Below are 7,568 nucleotides of genomic sequence, written 5' to 3'. Positions count from 1 at the left end.
AATAATCCCTGCTGTCTGTCCTGAATTAATCCATTTTATCCCTACACTGTGTTATTCCCTCCAATATTCCCTGCTGTCTGTCCTGAATTAATCCATTTTATCCCTACACTGTGTTATTCCCTCCAATATTCCCTGCTGTCTGTCCTGAATTAATCCTTTTTATCCCTACACTGTGTTATTTCCTCCAATATTCCCTGCTGTCTGTCCTGAATTAATCCATTTTATCCCTACACTGTGTTATTCCCTCCAATATTCCCTGCTGTCTGTCCTGAATTAATCCATTTTATCCCTACACTGTGTTATTTCCTCCAATAATCCCTGCTGTCTGTCCTGAATTAATCCATTTTATCCCTACACTGTGTTATTCCCTCCAATAATCCCTGCTGTCTGTCCTGAATTAATCCATTTTATCCCTACACTGTGTTATTCCCTCCAATAATCCCTGCTGTCTGTCCTGAATTAATCCATTTTATCCCTACACTGTGTTATTTCCTCCAATAATCCCTGCTGTCTGTCCTGAATTAATCCATTTTATCCCTACACTGTGTTATTCCCTCCAATAATCCCTGCTGTCTGTCCTGAATTAATCCATTTTATCCCTACACTGTGTTATTCCCTCCAATATTCCCTCCTCTTTGTCCTTTATTAAAGTCCAGTTTTTTCCCTCGAGTTTGACATCAATCAGGTTTAAAATTGATGCAGAGTTTCAGCCAATGAGGGAGATCCGGGCTCAGCCCCGCCCACTCGGTGCCGCAAGTCCCGCCCCTCACCCACTCCGATTGGTTGGAGGACCAACCGCCCGCTCGGTCCTCCAGCCCCTCTCCGCTCTTCCTATTGGTCCGGAGCTCCCGTCAATCACCCGGGCAGTGTGAGCTGAGCATGCGCGGCGGGCGGGGAGTGAGGCCGAGATCGTGTCGGCAACAGGTGAGAGATGGGCGGGGGGAGCGGGTTAATAAACCCCGGGGGAGGGGGCGGGGGCTTCACAAACCCCGAGTGCGGCCCCGGGCCCGAATATCAAACAGTGAACATTCTCCTCTCTCTCTCTACACTCCGGGGGCTCCGGTTTAGATCAGACCCGAAACTCAACACACGGCCCGCGGCCTCCGAGCATGCGCAGTGTCAGCGTCAAACCTCGTGACTCATCGAATCAGGGAGCGTCTGTAAATGAAGGAGAAATGGTGATCGGTCAGGGAGCGTCTGTAAATGAAGGAGAAATGGTGATCGGTCAGGGAGCGTCTGTAAATGAAGGAGAAATGGTGATCGGTCAGGGAGCGTCTGTAAATGAAGGAGAATTGGTGATCGGTCAGGGAGCGTCTGTAAATGAAGGAGAAATGCTGATCTCAATATCTTCAGTCATCCAGGGAGCTCGAGCTTTGGATGCCGTTCCTTTCCTCCTTGAAGGCCTCCCACTGTTCAATAACTGTTCTGCCTGCCAATTTTTGATTCCAATCCACACGGACAAGATCCCTTTTTAACTCACTGGAATTAGCCCTCCTCCAGTTAAGAATTTTCACATTTGACTGTCCCCTGTCCTTTTCCATAAATATTCTAAACCTAATGAGATTATGATCACTGCTGCCCCACTGAAACATGCTCCACCTGCCTCACTTCATTCTCGATGTGGAGATGCCGGTGATGGACTGGGGTTGACAATTGTAAACAATTTTACAACACCAAGTTATAGTCCAGCAATTTTATTTTAAATTCACAAGCTTTCGGAGGCTTCCTCCTTCCTCAGGGAAACATTTACCTGAGGAAGGAGGAAGCCTCCGAAAGCTTGTGAATTTAAAATAAAATTGCTGGACTATAACTTGGTGTTGTAAAATTGTTTACCACTTCATTCTCCACACCGAGCGCACTGCTGTACTCACACTCACTCTCTCACACTCATTCTCACACTCCCTCTCTCACACTCTCTCTCGCCCTTTCACTCATGGTTTCGGGCCACTGAAAGATGATGCGATGGGTTTGGATTTCAGCACAGGGAGGAGGGAGAGTGTGTGGGATGGGGATTTTCAGCTTTGAGGAATGAGAGAGGAAATAATGTTCCATAGAAAGTAGAGCTATCTGATCTGAATTTCTATCCTGTACTTACAGTGATAACTTTTATAAACTCCTTTTACAGGGGAGGATTTACAGAGGGAAACTCAAACCAAAGATCACGTCAAGATCTGACAGAGTCTCTCGATTCATCAGGACCTGAATATCATCGGCCTTTGAATGTGGAAGGAGAAATGTTTGTCTGTTCTATCTGTGGGAGAAGATTTCAAACATCAGTGTGAGTGGGAAAGCACCGAGACACACACACCCGAGTGAGAGTGTTCCAGTGCACTGACTGTGGAAAGAGCTTTAACCAGTTACACAGCCAGAAAAAACATCACACCGTTCACAGCGGGGAGAAACCGTACACGTGTTCTGTGTGTGGACGAGGCTTCAACTGATCGTCCAACATGGAGAGACACAAGGACACCCGGACCACGGAGAAACCGTGGAAATGTGGGGACTGTGGGAAGGGATTCAATTACCCTTCAGAGCTGGAAACTCATCGACGCCGTCACACTGGGGAGAGGCCGTTCACCTGCTCCGTGTGTGGGAAGGGATTCGCTGAGTCATCCGGCCTCCTGACACACCAGCGAGTTCACACTGGGGAGAGACCTTTTAAATGTTCTGACTGTGAGAAGAGGTTTAACTGCAAAAGGAATCTGCTGGAACACCAACGTACCCACACTGGGGAGAGGCCATTCACCTGCTCCGTGTGTGGGAAGGGATTCGCTCAGTCATCCAACCTGCTGACACACCAGCGAGTTCACACTGATGAGAGACCTTTTAAATGTTCTGACTGTGAGAAGAGCTTTAAAAGCAAAATTGAACTGCTGAAACACCAACGCACTCACACTGCGGAGTGGCCGTTCACCTGCTCCGTGTGTGGGAAGGGATTCACTCGGTCATCAAACTTTCTGTCACACCAGCGAGTTCACACTGGGAAGAGGCCGTTCACTTGCTCAGTGTGTGGGAAGGGATTCGCTCATTCATCCACCTTGCTGACACACCAGCGAGTTCACAATGGGGAGAGGCCGTTCTCCTGCTCCATGTGTGGGAAGGGATTTACTCAGTCATCCAACCTGCTGACACACCAGCGAGTTCACACCGATGAGAGACCTTTTAAATGTTCTGACTGTGAGAAGAGCTTTAAAAGCAAAATTGAACTGCTGAAACACCAACGCATTCACACTGGGGAGAGGCCGTTCACCTGCTCCTTGTGTGGGAAGGGATTCACTCAGTCATCACACTTTCTGTCACACCAGCGAGTTCACACTGGGAAGAAGCCGTTCACTTGCTCAGTGTGTGGGAAGGGATTCGCTCATTCATCCACCTTGCTGACACACCAGCGAGTTCACAATGGGGAGAGGCCGTTCTCCTGCTCCATGTGTGGGAAGGGATTTACTCAGTCATCCAACCTGCTGACACACCAGCGAGTTCACACTGATGAGAGACCTTTTAAATGTTCTGACTGTGAGAAGAGCTTTAAAAGCAAAATTGAACTGCTGAAACACCAACGCACTCACACTGGGGAGAGGCCGTTCTCCTGCTCCGTGTGTGGGAAGGGATTCACTCAGTCATCCACCCTGCTGAAACACCACCGAGTTCACACTGAGTGACCTTTAAATGTTCTGACTGTGGGAAGAGATTTAAAATCAGAAACGAACTGCTGAGACATCGACGCACTCACACTGGGGAGAGACTGTTCACCTGCTCCGTGTGTGGGAAGAGATTCACTCGATCATCCCACCTTCTGAAACATTAACTTGTTGACACTATTGAGTGACCTTTTCATGCAGTGACTGTGAGAAGAGCTTAAAAGTAGAAATGAACTGCTGACACATCAACGCATGCCCATTGGTTGAGAGACTGTTCACCTGCTCCGTGTGTGGGAAGGGATTCACTCAGTCATCACACGTGCTGAGACACCAGTGAGTTCACGAAATGAGCAGGTCCAACGAGCCGGTCTGTAACACAGGCCAATGACTCAGTGCAGCTCGTTACCCAGTCACTGGGCTCCGTTATAGCCTCTCCTGTCAGTAACACACAAAGAGAAATTGTAAATCTGAAACAGAAAGAGATAATGTATAACACTTCATATCAACCACCAGTTTTTCCCTCTTTCCGGCTTTTAAAACAATCTGTTTCACAGTTTGTCAAACCCGAAACAGCCTCTGGGATTTGCTGATTGAGAATTTCAGTGGAAATTGGGACCGTCATTAAGTATCGGAACAAAAATACCCGCTGAGGTTTCGGGATTGTTACTGGTTTATTTATATCAGTGAGTGACCAATTTTAAACTAGGTGAGGGTCTAAACCTAAGGTAAGAGCCTGGGATGGACAAGAGATTCTTCAATGTATCAAGTTAAATTACACTGATTCCACCAACACTGGACATCACATCCCTCAAACATTGTTACCTGTTACTGTATAAAACTGGTGAGGGTGGAAATGGGAAATAACTGCAAAAAACTTCATTGTATCAAAGTTAATTCTGATCATTATTATTGTACAAACATTCTACAGCCGGTCCCTTAAAAAGGACCCAATATCAAACCAGTCCCCAGTCCTTGGGCCTGTGCCGATGTTGTGATTTGCACCCGCTTCTGACTGACTTGGTATCAGACGCACTCCCGTCAACAGTAAACGGATGGAGCCGGATCCATAAGAGAAAAATGAGGACCGAGCTCCGCGGTTCTCCCAGAGTGCGGGAGGCGGAGTAACAGCAGCAGACAGAGAGATCTCTCTAAACCAGCCGCTGCTGCCGGAGAGAAGCGAGTCCCGTTCCGAGCCGTGTCTGTCAGGCGCCCGCTGACCCTCTCTTCACTGAAGGGGACCGATTCAGCACCAACTCACACACCCACCATTGGATCATTGAATCACCTTCAACACCTGAATTACATCACCACTTAATCCTCGATACACGAGGAAATACAAACCTTGTCCACGCAACTTGCCCTCATAATGTAACCATTTTAGCCCCGGTATCATTCTGGTCTTTCTGCGCTGCACCTCCTGCAAGGCCAATATATCCTTCCTGAGGTCTGGTGCCCAGGACTGAATGCCGTACTCTAAATGTGGCCTTCGCAGAGTTTATAGAATTCTAACATAACTTCCACCCTTTTGAATTCCAGTTCCCTTGAGATAAAGGCCGATATTCCATTAGCCATTTTAATTATTTTTTGCACCTGTCTGCCAACTCTTCCTGATTTCCCGAAGTATCTCTGCTCACCCACAGTTCCTGGCTTCTCACCATTTTGAAAATACTCTGATTTATCTTGCTTAGGGCCAAAGTGGATGGTCTCACACTTCCCCAGATTGAAACTTTGTACAGTCTGGGGCTCTTTTGTATCGAAAATAGAAGTCCTGATATGGGACTTTAAGATTATGCAAGGGTTTGATAGGTCAGATGTCGATAAGGTGTTTGTACTTTTGGGAGTGGGGACGTCAGAACTTAGGGCCATGAATATAATAGTCATCAATCAATCCAATCTGGCATTCAAGAGAAACATATTTATCCAGAAAGGCGTTAGAATGTGCAGCTCGCCACCACAAGGAGTAGTTAATGCGAATCGCATGGATGCATTTACGGTGAAGCTGGATAAACACATGGAGGAGAAAGGAATATTCGGGTTTGCTCATAGGGTTAGATGAAGAGGGGTTGGAGGAGGCTCGTCTGCAGCATAAACACCGGTATAGTCCAGTTGGGCCGAATTGCCTGTTTCTGTGATGTACATTCTATGTAATTCTATGTAAGCTCCATCTGACACAGTTTTACCAACTCACTGAATCTATCAATTTCCCTTTATAACTTTATGCTCCCATCTACACTGCTCACTGCGCCTCCTAACTTGGTGTCGTCAACAAACCTGGATATACCGCTCTCTATTCCTTTATCTGCCTCATTTATACAGATCCCTGGGGGACACCACTAATCAAATCCTGTCAATTTGAGTACATACCCATTAACCCTACTCTCTGTCTCCTACCTCCAAACCAACTCCCTCCCCATGTCAATGGGTTGCTATAAATTCCACGTGCTCTCATTTCTGTTCACAGTCTCTGATGTTAAACCTTATCGAATGCCTCTGGAAGTCAATATACACATAACCCCCAGAGACACTCCATCATTTACCACGTTAGTTACATCTTCAAAAAGTTCAACTAGTTTCGTTAGACTTGACTTACACTTTACAAATCCATGCTGACTCTCTCTGATCAATTCATGTTTATCCAAGTGCTCAGTCATTCCTTCCCCAATAACAGATTCTGGTAACTTCCCCACAACAGACGTCAGACTAATAGGTCTATAATTTCCTGTTTTATCTCTCCTACCCTTCATATAAAACGGAATGACATTGGCAATTTTTTCAATCCATGGAACAATTCCTGAATCAAGAGAGTTTTGAACGATCATGACAAAAGCATGTACAATTTCCTCACCTATTCCCCTTAGTCCCCTGGGATGGTAAACATCAGGCCCTGGAGATTTGTTTATCTTTAGTCTAATTGTTTTCTCAAATACCATTATTTTACTTACACTGAATCCCCTTGATTTATTTTCAGTTTTCCTCGTGTCTCTGGTATATTGTCCTCATGCTTTTCTGTGAGTATCAGCAACTCTGCCATTTCCTGATTTTCAATTACAATATCACCTCCATCTGTCTTTAAGGGCCCACGTTATTCTTAGTCACCCTTCTTTCTCTTAATGTACGTGTGAAAACCTTGAAAGTTGTCCTTAATTTCACTCACAAGTTTTTCTCGTTTTCCCTCTTTGCACCTTTTACGATTTTTTTAGTTTCAGCACCAAAATAAACAACACTTCACTGTGAAATTTGCTCAATTAGTTCTTCAGTGTCAGAGCGAGAATTGTCCATCCCGAATTTATTTAAAGTAACAAACAGAAGCACAAATATTCATTCGTGTATCAAAGCACTGATGGACACAGAAAGATAAACACAGCTTGAAATGCAGTCAGTATCGGGATTCACAGGGAAACGGGCAAGCGAAATAAACAAAGATAAAACAGTCTGAATCACCAACAGAATGTGACGTGGAGCTGATAGATATTAATGAGAGGAGGTGGGAAACGCTCCCATGAATTGGCTCCGTGGCTTAGTTGGTTAAAGCACCTGTCTCGTAAACAGGAGATTCTGGGTTCAACTCCCAGCGGTGCCTTTGTGTAATTCATGGTGTTTAGTGAATTTGAGAAGCACACAGTGCTGTGTTTTGTTCAGGATCCAACACGGAACTGATCAGGAGGTCTCTTCAAAAATGCCTTTTCATGATACAGTCAGCCCTCTCATAGAATGTGTCCGTGATACGTTCTTGTTTCTGGGCTCGTTGAGGTCGGGGTATAATTCTCGATTCGAGGTTCATACCCTGGAGAAGCCCTAATTTGGAACTAGACTTTTGATCCTTGAACTGCGGTTCAGACTTTTGCAAAGAGAGAAAAGAAGTCCCCAAATCACTCCACCTGAATCTCACGCGGTCTCGGAAGAAGTTCAGTTCAAACAATCAGGACTTTA

At 45.8% G+C, this 7,568-nt stretch overlaps 1 non-coding gene and 1 pseudogene across 1 annotated transcript; both read left to right on the top strand.

The window, feature by feature from the left end:
• Positions 1–2,443: 2,443 nt before the first annotated feature.
• Positions 2,444–4,609, top strand: LOC137310622 (zinc finger protein 84-like; annotated as a pseudogene).
• Positions 4,610–7,144: 2,535 nt separating this feature from the next.
• On the top strand, positions 7,145–7,218 carry trnat-cgu (transfer RNA threonine (anticodon CGU)). The gene has a single exon. It is a non-coding gene; the product is annotated as a tRNA-Thr (tRNA).
• The last annotated feature ends 350 nt before the right edge of the window (positions 7,219–7,568 follow it).

Source organism: Heptranchias perlo, unplaced genomic scaffold (genome assembly GCF_035084215.1).
Source record: "Heptranchias perlo isolate sHepPer1 unplaced genomic scaffold, sHepPer1.hap1 HAP1_SCAFFOLD_266, whole genome shotgun sequence".
Classification (NCBI taxonomy): domain Eukaryota; kingdom Metazoa; phylum Chordata; class Chondrichthyes; order Hexanchiformes; family Hexanchidae; genus Heptranchias; species Heptranchias perlo.
Note: the sequence above shows the minus strand (reverse complement) of the source record. Positions and strands in the feature narration are given on the sequence as shown.